Source organism: Rhipicephalus sanguineus, chromosome 3 (assembly GCF_013339695.2).
Source record: "Rhipicephalus sanguineus isolate Rsan-2018 chromosome 3, BIME_Rsan_1.4, whole genome shotgun sequence".
Lineage (NCBI taxonomy): Eukaryota > Metazoa > Arthropoda > Arachnida > Ixodida > Ixodidae > Rhipicephalus > Rhipicephalus sanguineus.
Window position 1 is genome coordinate 11223518 of NC_051178.1, and position 16056 is coordinate 11239573.

At 47.2% G+C, this 16056-nt stretch overlaps 1 long non-coding RNA gene across 1 annotated transcript; it reads left to right on the forward strand.

Moving 5' to 3' along the window:
* The first annotated feature begins 13320 nt into the window (after positions 1-13320).
* Positions 13321-15851, forward strand: LOC125757932 (uncharacterized). The gene is made up of 3 exons (XR_007415572.1): positions 13321-13580; positions 13647-13718; positions 15764-15851. It is a non-coding gene; the product is annotated as an uncharacterized LOC125757932 (long non-coding RNA).
* Positions 15852-16056: the final 205 nt, after the last annotated feature.

The window sequence follows — 16056 nt, forward strand, 5'->3', positions numbered from 1 at the left end:
TCATGTTAACTCTTGTTATTTGTGTTCGTCAGACAGTCACGTTGCGCCATACCAATTTTAGTGTTTATAAAGCTAGCGAAACGGCCGCCAGCGCACCATGAGCGTGGCACGTAAGTCATGCTGTACATGACATGGGTGTCATGAGTGTCATATTAACTCCCGTTATTTATGTTCGTTACACAGTCACGTCGCGAGCTAGGAATATTGGTGTATATCAAGCTTCCAAGCTATATTCGCTGTTGATATTTTGCAGATCACATAAGCATGTTCACGAGAATCAATCCCGCTGGCTATCTCAGCCGCGAAATTTTGTGTCAGTACCCCTTTAACATGATTGTGTTCTTCACCAGAGTGCTTTGCATACACACGTTCATAAAGTCCGACTGTTCAGTTGTAGCGGAAAGGAAGCCGTTACATGTGGCGGAACTCCGCGGCTTCAAATTTATATTGCATTTGATGATTTCAAAATAAATAAAATATATCAAGAACTAAGTTTGTTAATTATAAGGCGTAAATGGTTGCTTTTGAATATGAATTTATTGTTCGATATATTCCGCCATTTTCACTGCCAAAATAATTTACTTCTCTCGCCAAAAATTGCTCATAAATTAGGCGAAGCTGTTAGTACGCCATCGCAAACATTTTGGCAATGCGGCCGGCCATCAACAGCATCATTACAGACACCACCATCGATAGCATTGTCCCGTGGTCGTGACGGTGAAGAATACTGCAGCAAGACTGCGAAATACGGAGCTCTCTATTTGGGCGAACTCGCGCCCAGAAAATCAAAACTGCAAATACAAGCGGTACACGCTGCGCACTGATAGCGTGAGAACAGTCGTCGGCCGTCGGGCAATCTGCCAAGCGGCAAAGCGCGTCAGCTTTTATACATGTGCCATCGAAGATTCCAGCGTGTTCGCTAGTGGCCACGCAAGCTCTCGAATAAACTGGACTATTCGCACCCGGCGCGTAATCTTAGTAGAATGATCTCAAACGATCGCGCAGCTTCTCAAGCATTGCGGCGCGGTGTGCGTCAAACGTTGCTAATAGTCATTGTGTGTTAAACCCGAATACATCAAAACAAAGCAATAAACACGCGCGGCAGTAACATCGCTAGTATTATCACTGATGGTACTACCGAGTGCGCCATCGATAGTTTGTTGATAGTAGTAGTATCGATAGTTTGTTTACACTATCGATAGTTTCAAGGAAACTGGTGATGCTATCGATAGTCAATTTACCGATAGTTCTGCATCACTAGGCCGTATACATGGAGCTGCGGACACGGGCAATGTGCGCCTCCTAATAGACAGCATTAGTTGCGCATCTGCAACAGCTCTGCGGACGGAGCCTGCCATCGCGAATACACTTTTAGTTGGGCGCACGCATATGTTGAGTGCGCAGTGCAGGATACGTTGCGTGCAGTCTCAGAGGCAATGCTTCAATTGCGTCAATGACCATGACCTCTGAGATTGCGCGCAATCTCGGAGGTCATGGTTAAAGCTTCTCGATACCAGAGAAAAACACTGCGCGCGCTGGCATCGGGGAGTCACCCTAGACGTAGTTACGTTATTTGCCTTTTGTTTCGTGTTAGCGTGTCACGGCTCGTTGTCGAAGTAGTGCAGCTTTCACATGCACCGACGGTGTTTCTCCGCCGCCGACTGCTTCGAGTGCGACAGCACCGACTAATAAAACTGCTGCAATAAGCACTGCAGAAACGCAACGATGTCGACGGACGAATGCCGTGCCACGGCCGCTAAATATTTACTTAGCTGCCGTGGTCGTGCTTTTGTGGAGCGAGACAAACGCTAGCGGGACGTCCCACACCTGCGCGCGTTCGCGGCTCAAGCTACGAACCTCTGCTTCCCGACAGGTACTGCAGTATAGGCAAGTTGGTGCATTATGATATCGTATTGGTATAGCGCAGCTCAGTTTGAGCATAAAGAAAAGAGGCTACAGCGAAGAAGGAAACACAGGCAACAGGATGAGCGCTAAACTTCCAACTTTTGCTTATTGCATGAATGAATGAAATAGTCAACTTCGAGCCAAAATCACATTCACACAGAAGAAACACAAGACAGGACGGGCGCTCACTTACAACTGTTTATTCCTTGAGGAAACAGGCTAATATACACCCACTTCTCTTCAACACATGCGCAACAAGCTCGCTTACCTAATCATGCTATCGGACACATTCTCTCTAGATACCGTACTTCCGAGTCATACAGGCTGAGTGACGTCTCGCTAACACAATTGATACCCCGTTTCTTTATGTGATATGCCTCCAAAATTTCCCGCGCTACCTTGCTTTTACTTTTCCCAGGATCCTAATCTGCGTCAAGCATGGTGTGCATCCACATGAAACGACATGCGCGCTTAAATGCGCACCGTCCTTATTCCAGTGATGCTACCGAGGACTTCTGATTTGGAGCAATTTTTGGAGCAGCAAAATTTCCGTTTTGGAGCACTTTGGAGGAGCAAAATTGTCATCTTGGAGCACTTTGGAGCAGATAATTTTGCATCTGGGAGCACTTTGGAGCAGCGAATTTTACATCCTGGAGTGCAATACAGAAGCATATTGCATTAAAGGGACGGACAACTGATTTTTCTCGACCCACTTTTTTACGGCACGACAGGAAACTCACCCTTCGTAGCGTTTGTAGCTGCAATGGTTTTTCCGAAAAGCACGTAGCTATTTTATAAGCAGTATTTTTCGATCTGAAAGGCTCCAAACACGCATGGAGGCTTGCTCCAGCAGCGCTGAGAAATGATAGTGATGCCGCTAGCCCTTGTGAAAGCCGTCGTTGTTCTGCTTTCGCAGGAGTTACTGTAACTATGCTTAACCACCTTTATTTTGAGCTTTCCAACTATTTTTGAAAATAGCAAGCTGTTACAATGAGATGTGTGGCTTTATACACCTTCCCGGTATTTGTACAGAGTTGTGTGCGCCTGCGCCCAAGGTTGCCTGCGCCTGTGCCATGGATGGCTTCTCCCGGCGTTGTTACTCTCTCGATACACGAGCCAAGCCAAGTAATCGAAAACGTAACTGTGCATATGCACGGCCGCACCGAGTAGCAGCGCGCGTCATTTCTGAGACGGAGTGTAGGTAGCAAAACTATGTCGCTCCAAAATCTTAGCGACCTGGAAACTGCGTGCACGGTTGCATGAGCACGCTGAAAAGTTGCTCAAGACACGCTGACGAGCGTGGGATCATTACGTCACGTGAAGGCAGCGCCACTTTAATGCATACTACTAACGCAAGTCGATATGCACATTATTATGGAGTAATACCTTTTAATATAAAGAAACGAACAATATTTCAATACTAACAAAAAAATCGCCGACCGCGTACAGCAAGCAACGGTCACGTGGCCGTCTCCATCGGATCATGTTTTTGCCGCCAGAGGCGCCACAGGTCATTTTTCGCGACTTTGAATTAGGAAATAAAAATATAAATTCATCTCTCACGGAAAAAACAGTGTTGGTTTGAGTCAGTGCAACGGACAATCTTTACATCAGTGGAGTCAACTCATTTCATATTCTGGGCAGTTTTCGGCCCCTTTAACATTCAAGCACCTGAGTATTATTATGGGGCTCTTATGAAGGCTAGAAATATTTCGATTCATTGCAAATCTCAAGGAAAAAAATCATCTCAGGAGCATAGGCGTGCGCACAGGGGGGGGCAGGGGGGGCGGCCGCCCCCTCCCCTAATCACTAAGAGGGGGGGGGGCGAAATCTACCCCGTACATTGACCCTTGCGATAGCAAATATATGGACACTCTCGGCGGATTTTTGCCGTCGCCGTTGCCGTAATTTTCCGTATAAAGTCCAAATTAATAACATCACCACGCGCATTCTAGCCGCGGGTAAAAGCTCGCGAGCGCTGGCGACGAACACGGCTGAAGCGGAGATTAAACTAGCCGGCCGTCTGTCCCCGCCGCACGGACCGCGCATGAGATAACATCTTCCCGCGTGCGGGCCTGCCGTCGATTGCTCATCAAACAGAGGGGAAACGCCCCGCCCGTCTTTCGTAAGGAACATGAAGGGACGCCAGAGGAGCGGTAGGGGAGCGGTAGGGGGGGGGGTGTACCGCATCGTTCGAAGGGCGCAGTCGCTTGTGCGCGCGCTATCTCGAGGCATCAGGAGACGGCTCATGAATTTGCTATATATATGCTCTCAACGCTTACTTCGCGATTAGAGAACTAAGAGCACGAAAACGCTTCGGTTCCTGGAGGGGCCATATTCGCTTAAACCAGCGTTTTGTTGAGTTACGCGAGATCGGATCGAAAAGAGTTAGCGGCTAGTCTTACTTCGTTTCACAATACAAGTTTTTGGTATCGCATTCATTGCGTCGCTCTTAAGCGAAACTGAGTTTTTTTAACCGTCAGCTATTGACCCCCGAAAACGAGGGGCGGACGTGTAACATGGCGTAGCCGCTTCACCGTGGGCCGTCAGCGACGGGCCCGCTACTGACAGCTGCGCATCAGCTTTGCGGCTGCTCCGACCAGGAGATATGATTTTACTAATCAGATGACATTTTTTAAAAAGCAAGCAAAAAAATTCGAATTGGAACCCTAGCACGTAAGCTCGAAAGGGCAGGGACTTTTAGGGGGTATTTACCGCAGAGTGATTACAAACTCGGACGTGCTGGCGGAAGGAATTACGAAAAAGCTGTTCTGGATGAAGATCCATGGATAAAGTATATCTGAGGAAAAGTGTCAACGCGCTTCCACCGTTCGCGTGCTCTTCCATAAACGCGAAGCAAGGAAAATTCGATATTGTCCCATATATCTACTGCGAGCGATCCCAGATTTCATTCCGCGATGTCCAGAAACAGAAGTGACAGACATTTTAGCGGCACTCATGTAGTTATTACTGAACATTGCTTTCCTTACATGCCATGCGACGCTTGAAACGAGCTATCAGCAGCGTTTCTGGTAGAGACAACGTCCGCCGATGAATCGCCGTCGCACTTTCTCGCTACCGATAGGACTAGACGTCAGGAGCCTCTGCGGAGAGCGCGTTTTGCTGTCGAGCCGACTTGCAGAACAGAAGCTGCGTCGGCACCGTGCATGGCATCGTGGCTTACTCGGAACGCACGCGCGAGCGCTATTTATTCAGCGGAATAATTCTTGGTCCATGATTGCGACTTTATTGGCAGCCCCAAGATCGAGCTGCACATGTTCTGACGCGCCGGCGGTGCGATTGCCGGTGATAGACGCCCCCAAACCCGAGACTTTAGCGCAGTTTGGCGCAAATTTCGTCGATATTATCAGGATGGCGCAGTAAATACAATTTGGCGCACTTTGGCGCAATTGGCGCAGGAATGGAATCACTGTGTAACCTCTGATTGCTCATGAGTACGGCTGTACATATCTAAAGTGTGGCCGCATGTGAGCCAACACGAGCAGACACAACTACACCATCTGCAGATGGTGTCAATGAATGGAAGAATGGAAGCATGGTGTCACTTGCGGTGCGAGCGACGTGCACGCTGTCTAATAAATATATCTTATTTTAATAAATGCCGACATTACTCACTCGCGTAATGTTTAAATCCCAGAGCTTTGCACTTGTGCTCGTCAACAACGTTGATGGACGTATGTTCGTTCCAAATGAATCTGCGAATAGCAGTGACCGCTCGTGGAATTCGTCTAGGCAGCAGAGCTGTATATTTTTCTTTCAGTTATGCCGTAGGGCATACTGCATCCCCCCCCCCCTGCAAAAAAAAGAATAACAGCAACAACGCTTCAAAAGCGCAAAACGAAGGCGTATAATGATAACAAATGACAGCGGTTCTAAAATTTCCTGATCTATCGCGTGCGGAACACTCAAGACTATTTTCACCACAATGGGTTGATATCATGCGAAAAAGTTTACTAACACTTGCACGGGAGACTCGAACTTTGAGTAATCCTTCTGAATGGGCGCGGCCATCAATCAGCCGAAAAAGAACGCTGACGCCACCGCGAAAAGAAACAATAATAACAAATGACAGCGTGTATAGAATTTTATCACCTTGCTCCATCGAGTACGCAGCGCTTAAGCCACTTTCGCCGCGGTACACCTGTGTCAAGTAAAAAAAGCGCAATAACGTTCTAGTTCTGACTGGACACAGCACACTTTGTCATTTAAGTACGCACGCTTGCACCCGCCGTATAATTACGAGTACTTCTATGATCGTCAACGTCTGAAAACTTCAGTGCAACAGCGTAACCCCTTGCCAATCTGAGTGCAGGTTTTTCATGACATTATTGCACTGCGGTGAAAGTTACTGAAGTGTGTCCGGACAGGATAGATCAGGGCCAGAAAATTTTAGTAGCGTCGTCCTTTGTCGTTGAGATTCACTTCTCGCGGTGGCGTTGGTGCCGTTTTTCGGGAGATCTGTGGCCGTGTTCGCACAATCGGGAAAGAGAGAGAGAGAATCTTTTATTCGTTCAAGAATAAGAGGTCTTCCTCGTAGGGTGCTCCGCGTGCCCGCAATCGCAATCGCGAGGATCGCTCAAAATTTGTCTCTCCCGTGCAGATCTTAGTGCGTCCTTTTCTTTTATTGCGATAGCAATTATATGGACAGTCTCGGCTGGATTTTGCCGTCGCCGTCGCCGTCGCCGCCGTCATGCACCGTATATGTATAAGTATGTATATATATATAAAGGCCCCAAAGAAAAATAACTCAGAAAAATGCTTCCGAAGCGCGGAATCGAACCAGGGACCTCTTGCTCCGCAGCGAGCGGCGCTATCCACTACGCCACGAAACGCAGGTCCTCCACGTAGCTAACGGCGAGCGTTATATACACACCATTTAGCGCTGGACGGACTCAGAGACAGCAGGCGATAATAAGCGTTTCTTCATTACCAGCGAGGTGGCGCTAGGAGCCCGACGGGCGCATTTAAAAGTCGTCGGCGAGCTCGCTCGCTTCTTCTTATATTTGCGCATGGGAGAAGCTTGCCCTTCCGCTGTCTGCTCGCCCGGTTTTCTCGTGGCGAGGGGTACAGGAATGTTTCACGCTTTCACCGTGATGTCCGCGCTCATGTTACGGCGCGTACGAATGTCACTCGAGCTCAGGGACGCCGCCAAACGAACAAACAGAAGATGAGCGCGAACTATCAAGTGTCACAGCTCGACACTTGAAGCACGCTAGTTTCCTTCGCTGCTTCGGCCGCCTTTGCAACAGAAGCGCTGTTCAAACTGAGAGTATCCATTGGCGAGCCTCACTTCGTATAGCATTAGTTCCTTGCTATCGCATTCATTGCTTCGCCCTTGCGGCGAAACTGTGACTTTTTTTTGCATGGCACAAATGTACTGTGGTGGAAGTCACTTAAATGTTCCGCACGCCATAGATCAGGTACAGAAATTTTTAGAACCGCTGTCATTTATTATTATACGCCTTCCTTTTGCAGCTTCAATTCACAAGTTTACCTGCTTTGGCATGTCACACCAGCAAGCATGCCTAAGGTAGGCTTCGCCTTCGCATTTCCAACCTTTCACGCATAAGCGTCTTCCATCTCGCGTACTACGGTCGGAAATAACCTCCTTGGTCCTGACTTATTCACAAAACTGCGAGCGAATATTGCGATTCGCGAGAGAAGCTGTCATCAAGGCAGGAGGGCGCAGCGCTTATTCTGTGGACCAGACCACAGAATAAACCGCCGCAATTTGTGAGAAAACCGTCGTCAAGAGAGGTGGGCTGTTTGGGCCAGAGTTCGTCAATCATACGAGTTGCGAAACTCCCCATAGTCTCCATTTATGAAAATCAGGGTACGCCATTGGCAGAAGTTGCAGGAGTATACTGAATGTCCCGTCATCTGTTGACCAAAAAACCAAACTAATAAACGCTCAAAACGACGTCAGCGCTGCGTGCGGCGTTTAGCAACTAGCGAGAACTCGCAAAGAGCGACGCCGCGGCGCTTTAGTGTTTTATATTGCCGCCACCAGTAGCTCGACAATCTGCTAACTCCCGCAACCGGCATGATTAAAAAACTTTGGTTTGGGCTACAGCGAAGTCTGGTGCGCACGGTCCACAGCACAAGTCTCTTTGGTGTGGTCCACAAAATAAAGCTGTGGTCTGGTCCACAGAATAGTATATTCTGCGTTATGGCGCACAGAAACCGTCATCAAGATAGGTCGGCTGCTCGGGCTGCAGTACAGGCGCGCTCAGAATAATTCGGAACGCCGAACACGCAGCCGCTCGCTGGCGGAGCGCACCAGCGAATAGATACAGGCAAGGTCTACGCATGCGCGGTCTCCTTAGCGAGCATGTTTATCTCCCTGGTGCATCTAGATCGGCGTTGTCTTGCTCCAAAACGGTAGCGCTAGATGGTCTTCACCGAAACGACAGGGCTGGACGGATAGGAGCCTGTAGCATGCCGCGCTCCGTAATTAATAAATATAAAGACTTGTCGATTCCTTGTGGCGTGTTCTTGCGATTATTTGCATCCATTCTGGGAGACTACGTGCGAGTAAGGTAAGGACTGCGCTCTTTCCTGTCTTCCTTCTTCTTTCCTGCTGGTTGCGCAGTATGTCGAGTTTACGAGTAAGGCGGCATGGCTACGATGGCATCGCTGCCTTCTTTAAACCGCGTTAGTGTGCTTCGCGAAGTGTTTGCTTTAATAATCTCCCGATCCGTGTTTCTACTAGCTTGGTTATACGAGAACAATCTGTGCTATTACATGACGACTCCCCTTACAGGTGTGTCTGCGATAGAGACAATAAAACATTTTACAAAATGAATTAAGGCGGCATGTTTGTCAAAGCACATTTCATACAGAGCGTCTGATTTCGTGCGTATTCTAATAAGCTCTGCACCATTCTAGAGTTTTGTATTCGCGCACCACATTTCGCGGTTCGCATATTTGTGCACCAATCAATTTCAGAATCTGGGCGCTTGGTAAAGAGTATTTTTACATTTCGATCGTGTGTCTTCGTTTGTTGCCACAGACATTCATTGTCTTTTGCTCGGAGATAGCATACAACGCTAGTCAGTGATAGTCTGTCTAAACTATGGGAAAAATAAATAGCATCACAGTAGATATATATTTGTAACAGGAAGAACACTCGGTTTATTTTTCCATACAAAACAAAGAATCGAAGCGTAACTGTGTTTCGTCGATGTGCTCAAGGTTGCATAAGACGAAAACGCCGCTCTTTGCCACAGCTAGTCAGTCAACTCCTGCAAATATTCTGATGAAATGATAAATACAGCCCAACGTAACAACAGAAGAAAACACCGAAGCACACGAACACGCATGCACGCACGAAGGCTTATGCTCCAACGCGATACATGCACGCACACAGCTTGTCACAGACACCAACCACCCAGCCCCCGTTATCGAAGCGCTGAGGGGCACCTAGGGCTACCGTTTTGTAGCAACGCAACGAAAATCTACGTGCACCAGGGAGCAACGCTTGCTTTTTAGGGAGATCGCGCACGCGCAGACCAGCGTACTACTTTTCTGCGGGCACGCTCCGCAGGCGAGCGGCTGCGTGATCGGCGTTCCGAATTATTCTGAGAGCGCCTTACATTCTGCACACGCTGCACGGCCCACAGCTCACTTTATTTTGTTGTCTGGTCCACAGAATAAAGCTGGAGTTTATTCTGTGGCCTGGACTACAGAATAGTCACTGCGTTCTGCATTCTTGTGTGTTTCGTCAGGCCCGAGGCATAATGGCAGTTTGGCGTCCAGGCCACGAGGCGTCGCTACCGTCGAAACAATTGCAGCGAACCTGGTAGCGGCGGTAATTGAAGGCGTCAGTAAGCCTAATAAAAATAAAATAACGCGGCCACGGTAGTGTGCAGTAGTAAACAAAAACGTGCTTCTGCATTAAACTATAACCAGCCACGAGTATTACAAGGTAAAGTTTTAAAGAAGTTTTGTAAACATGACTGTGCGTGGATCTGCTATGTACCACCGCCATCACGCCTGCGCAGCGCACAAGCACACGACGCGCAAGCACGAAAGCGCATAGAAACGCAAACTTTACCACCGCAGCGAGGAGCAGCGATGTCGCACCTTTATTGCTCCGCGAAGTGGTGCGATTCCTCGGGGAATGAAGGTGAACACTTCTTCAGAATCCCTGCTGAACACAGGTATTTATATGTTCACTATTATGTATTTCCCAAGACGTTCACAATCTTTTGATTTGACTTGCTGTCGTTGACCGTTATGATTTGAAACTGCTGAATGAACAGCTGATTTCCTTGCTGCCATTCGTTGCTGCGGCTATCTGTTTGAGAAATGGTTACGATAATAAGTTTATATTAGTGGGCGGGCTGCAGTTTGTGGCTCGACGCGGCGTCACCTCTCAAAAGCGGAGCTTTTCGCTAGTTATGGTTGCTCACGTGAGTATATTGTGCGTGCCTCACTGCCTGACGTTACCTCAACTATCTTATGAAAGCTAACCAACTCGGATTAGCGTGTCATACAACCCTGTCTTCAGAGTGTTTTGTTAGGTGTTACTTTAACTTATGCGCGCTAGTAACATTAGTGGGATAGTTGTGCTCGCTGCAGCTGTTTTTTTTTTAGCGCTTTAATGCGTGCGTATACATCACGTCCGTGTAGTTTATGGGCGGTGTTCGCAGCCGACGAAAATATCGCTCGCAAAGTTATTGCGGAGGCCCCAGTAGCTAACTTGGGACACTGCCCTCAGATTCGAATGTGTGCTGTGTTGCACAAGCGAAAACCACCGCGTTCTTCATCTGTGCCCTTATGAAAATGAGTCTTGAGTGTCTAGTGTCGACTAGGTGCGCTCCTAATGAGTCACTAGACAGACATTAGACATGCAAAGCCTAATGTCGTTTAACATTAAGTGTACATCGGAGAGTCAAATGACCATGTGCACTTTAATTTCTGGTGACTGAAGTGTTCAGACTTTCAGTTGCCGTTCCTAATGTCAAAACGCGCATCACAACAAAGAAGTTAAAAAGCCTTAATCGCAACCGTAAAATCAGTTTATCACAATAGACAAGTTTGTCTTTCAGAGACTACAAGCAATGAACAATTTGTGTTGCAATGTACACAAATATCGTGTTTCAGTAGAATGCGTAAATATTTTACATATATCGCCCATGCACCGGCGATCGAAGAATTGCTGACGACCGCAGCAATGTTCATTATATTACCTGCCGTATAATAGAAGTAAGCATTTCCTTGTTTTTAAAAGGCATGAGTCGATCACATATGCAAATATGAACAGGTATGATCAAGTGACACTGCGAACACTCGCTCAGGGTCCGTGTTGCCCATTTTTCCAGTAGAAGTTAACGGAGGAGAGTGGGGATTACCCGCACGGCGTCGCGAAGGATTTTGGGGGGCGGAGAAGAATTGGAACTGTGGACAATGGGTGACGTACAGAAAAAAAAGTTCGTTGTTGTTGTGATAAAAATTAGGGACTGTTCTTATGCATGGTGCACTTACATATATGTCCAAAACAGAATGTTGTTGGTTGCAAAGATACGCGGACAAGCGTTTTTCCCAACCTCAAACTACTGTCTCTATCTCTCCTCGCTGTTGCAACGCTGGTCAGAAGCAGTCGACAAGCAAAGTTCGATTTGGCCCAACGTCGCGTACATCCTTCTCCCGCCCCGCCCCCCTCGTAATGTCGTCTCCACGCGACTCTCCCGCTCTCCACGGCGTCAACTCCTCTCTCCCTTCACTCCTTCCTTGTCCCATTCACCTCCTCTGTGTGCAACGTTGGGTGTCGCTTATCACACCCTACCCATTTCCTCCTCCCATCATAATCCCTACCTCTTTCTATCCACGGGAGAGGGCAGTAACTTGAAACAAAAAAGCATTTCTTTTGAGTAAGGACTCAGAGATGACCATCGTCTGGGATGCGAGTTTGAAAACTGCCCATTTCTAACTTTCATTTCCCCAAAACAAAATGTATAGTTGTATAACAAAATCGAACAGCCATAACACATTCCCAACATGCACACACGGGTGTAAAAAAAGCCATAAATACACTTTTTTGTATGTACAGTGACAAATAAAAACAACATTGCTTTATTTTCTACGGAGCGCTGTTTGAAGAGAGGGTCAGCACGCACCAAGGAGATATTTATATTTGTTCTGATTTAAGCAGCGTCATTTCGCGTTTTTGCACTTGTGAAAACGTCGCACCTTTTACGTGCACCTCACAGTCAAAATAGCGCCTTCGTCCTCAAGTGAGCGCTCGTCACCCTCCAGCTTTCCCGACGACTCGCCGAGGGAGCTTCTGACGAATTTCACTAGCAAATTGCTGTATAAGCCTGAGACGGCCGCTCGAACAATAGCGAGTTTTAGTATAGCGGGAAACGCTTACGTTAGCGTTAGCGTGCGTCTCAACGCTAACGCTAAAACGGAACGCGCTGCGTGTCAACTGGTGGTCTTTTAGTACAGCGGAAGGCATTCCCGCTAACGCTAACGCAAGCACATACGGCGCCATCTAGAAATAAAAACACTAAATGCACTGTAGAATCCACAAAAGCGCCACCAAGTCGAGCTGATCCAAAGTCACCACTGTTGCGTCTTCATGTCGCGTTTGCAGAAGTGTTGAGTTCTGACACACTGGTTTCTGTCGACATGCCGCGTTCGAGAATTCTTCAAGACCCCTATTACTTGGCCTTTTTAAGCTGGGACGCATCACGCGTCACATTCATGCACTGCCGCGAAAGGCATGAAGGGAAACGACGCCTGACATGTATCTGCTTGACTTGTGGCCGTATCTTGGAAAGAGGCGACTAAAGACAGCGTCGCCATCTCTGCGCTGCTACAGAAAACATGAGCGAACCTTGCAAACAAATATTGCTAAGCCTTCTGCAGCGCACATCCACTTTGTATCTAAAAAACGGAGCTATTTTATTGGCGGTACACGGTTGGCGAAGCCTCATTACTCAAATCTAAATCAAACACGAACATTATTAGGGAATGAATAAGTTTAATAATGCAGGACGACGGCTACAAAGATTCGAAGTGGACGGCTCCCGCTTCAACAGGCACCGCCATCTTGCCTTACGTGCGGGATCTCTTGCGTGCGTTAGCGTTGAACGCTATATTCCAGAAATAGCGTTCGTACGTAAGAGCTCGGGGTACGTTTACGTTCTGCTCATGCGCAGTTAGGAGCACGCAACGCTAACGCTAACGCTAAATCCTTGCGTTTGCTGTTTTCCGCTATACTAAAACTCGCTAATGAAATAGCCGTCACATGAGGTACGGAAGGTTCACAAACCAAAACTAAATTCGAAACGCGCGCCGAACCGGACTATTTCGCGGAGCAGTACATGTGCAGTAGCTCCGCCCCCGTAGCCTTCCCTTCATTGCCAAGAAAAGTTGTCCGGGTGGCGCTTTAGTTGTTTGACGGGTGCGCGCGGTTTGTGTGTGTGCCATGCTGTGTTCTACAATGCTTCGTTACCACGTTTATCGATTATGCACGTTGGTTACGTGATTCAATATCAAGTGTACCTTCCAAGACGATCTAGGTCCTAGTCTCGTGACTGACGGCGAGTGCGGACGTACAGCAGCCTTTTGACAAGACTGTCGCCGAGTGTACGGTACATTGTGGACTGTAAAGCTGAAGAGTGCGCAGTGGATGCCTGATTTTGGTAAGTTCTAGAATATTTCTGAATTACACAGCTAGGTTACTTCATTACATGACGTCTTTTACGCAGGAACCGAGTGTGATCGTCTGGGCGGTGTGTTCACTCTGCGGGGATGATGGCCAGAGGAAGGATGATAGACAGGTATGTTTTACGCTATGCTCAATGCTTTCTGTGCACTTTATACGGTTGTATGAAGCATTCACCATGTGTGTTCACTACCTACAACTGCAACGAGTGGATGAAGGCGCGTTGCTTTGCGCGATACTCCGCTTCTGTAACGCAAGCGTTTCGTGTAATGGCGCTCTTCTTCCTTGGCTGTTCGATTATTCCAAGAATGCCTGTCGCTCGGCCCGCCCGCTTCCCGCTTGCTGGAGTGCGAGGGTAGAGGGGGCATACAAAAGCGCCGCTGCCGCTTCTCTCCGGGAGCTGGATGACCTTGGGGACGCCTGCGCGATGTGTGTCGCAGGGAGGGTCACATCACACTCGCGTTGTCCTTTTGGGCGCAGGGGACCGGAGTGGGGGAGGTGAGGAAGGAGGGGAGGACTGCAGTGCTTGAGAGCATGGCCAGCACGGCCCTTTCTCGTAGACGGGACGCGGCCGCGACCGAGGAGAGAAAGTGGCCCGTTCTTGGATTCCGCCGCTCAGAAGCGAACGTAAACCGAAATAAGAATCATTTGCAAGATTTTTTGTAGCCCAGTTGTGATTCCGTAAGTAAACTTCTTAGCGTCGTCGAAAGTTATTGAAATCGACTACAGCTGTATACTGCACGAGATCATCGCCTGAAGCTACTTGTACGATGGCTTATCACTTCGGAAATAAAACTGCTTTAAACATAACGTTCATCGCCTAGCCTTCTCATGATGCAGGTACAAATGAAGTAACTCTTCAGGAAACTCAGTAATAATTGGCATGTAGTACGCGGGGAGGAAGATATTAAAACACGCTGCGGCTGCACATGCGCGCGCGGTGCTCTGCAGTGGCGTGTGTTTGTGGCTTTCTCCGCGACTACTGCACCGCGCTTGTTTTTGTTAGAAGTTAGTTGCACTATGGTTAGGATTTTAATCTGACTGTGCAAGGTCGTTGCTACGAGAAACGAACTTGCGTTGGGTGAACCCACTTGAAGATAATACAAGTCAGTGAATTACGTTATATTCTGGTACTAACACCATGTGTACATTAATTTGAAGTAGCACAAGATGTTTATAATTATCAATTCTAGACAAATATGCCAGTTAGTTGCGTTTGGCAAGGTGCCTTTTGTTGCAATATTTGTGTTTGAGAAAAATGATGCGAAATATTTTTCCCGTCGTTATATTGTTTCCTGAAGCATACTGGTTTATATTAACAGAAGTTGTAATGGTTAAGCAGCACTGTTCCAAGAGCTTTTTATCCACTGTGCTGAGGTGGCAACAGCACACCTCAATTATGTGCTTATCTAAAGTTCATGTTTCTTTTGTGAGCTTTTCTTAAGGGAGCATGAAACTGAAAAAGCGCTCTTATTTGCAGGTTGTGCGACTAAGACGTAGCATTCATTGTGAGAGTGCTACTTTAATTTTATGAAGTAATTATTAGGGGAAACAAATCCAAATTCTCATATGTAACTATGTGTGCAGAAGTTTAGAGAAGGCTGACAAAAGTGGTTAACGGTTTTTTTTATGGCTTGCAGCACTACAAATTCAAACCGATATTCCAGGCATTGATTGGCTTTAACACGACTAGAATTACTTTCCTAAACGGCTCAAATTCATCGTATAATACAATATGTAAAGCTCGGCATTATGGAGTGTGCACATGGGCCACACATACTCTTATTTTATCAATTTATGCATTTTATATTGTGTAGCAGAGCTGATGTAATTTTCGTCATTTAAATGACCTATATGGCAATCTGCGTTCTCCAACCACATAGTGTTTACTAAGTACATAACTTTCTGAAAGTTCGGCTTGCAATGGCACCATTACAGTTGTCTGCCATGAGCCGTTGCTCAGGTTACACCTGTCCTTATAGCGCAATCTGAGTCCATCATTCAAGGCCCTTGCTGGTATATAAACATAGACTTGCCTGAATACATTGTATGTATTGTGTGTGAGCTGTAAGGTCTGTGTGGTGCGCCAACTCATGAATGTTTTCTGGTATCATTTACATATGTACCCGGTGATCTCACCTGTTCGTGGAACTGAAGCAGACGACAGCTTGCAGAAGAAGATGGGAGCGTTCTACCTGTGAGCCTGGTCGAGTTTATATTTTATGGTAGGCATTTGTTTCAATCTTTACAAAAAGCTTGGACATGTTGCTCCAGCTCATGAACCTATTGCACCTTTTTTGAGGGAATTCTAAGATCAAAGAAACAAGACCCTAGACGTAACTCCATTAATGTATACTTGATGCTGGACTTGACCTTCTGTGTTGTTTTCCTGTTTTCTAACAGGATTTGCTGAAAGTTTCGATTGGAAATGCGATATAAGATGCAATTTTGAC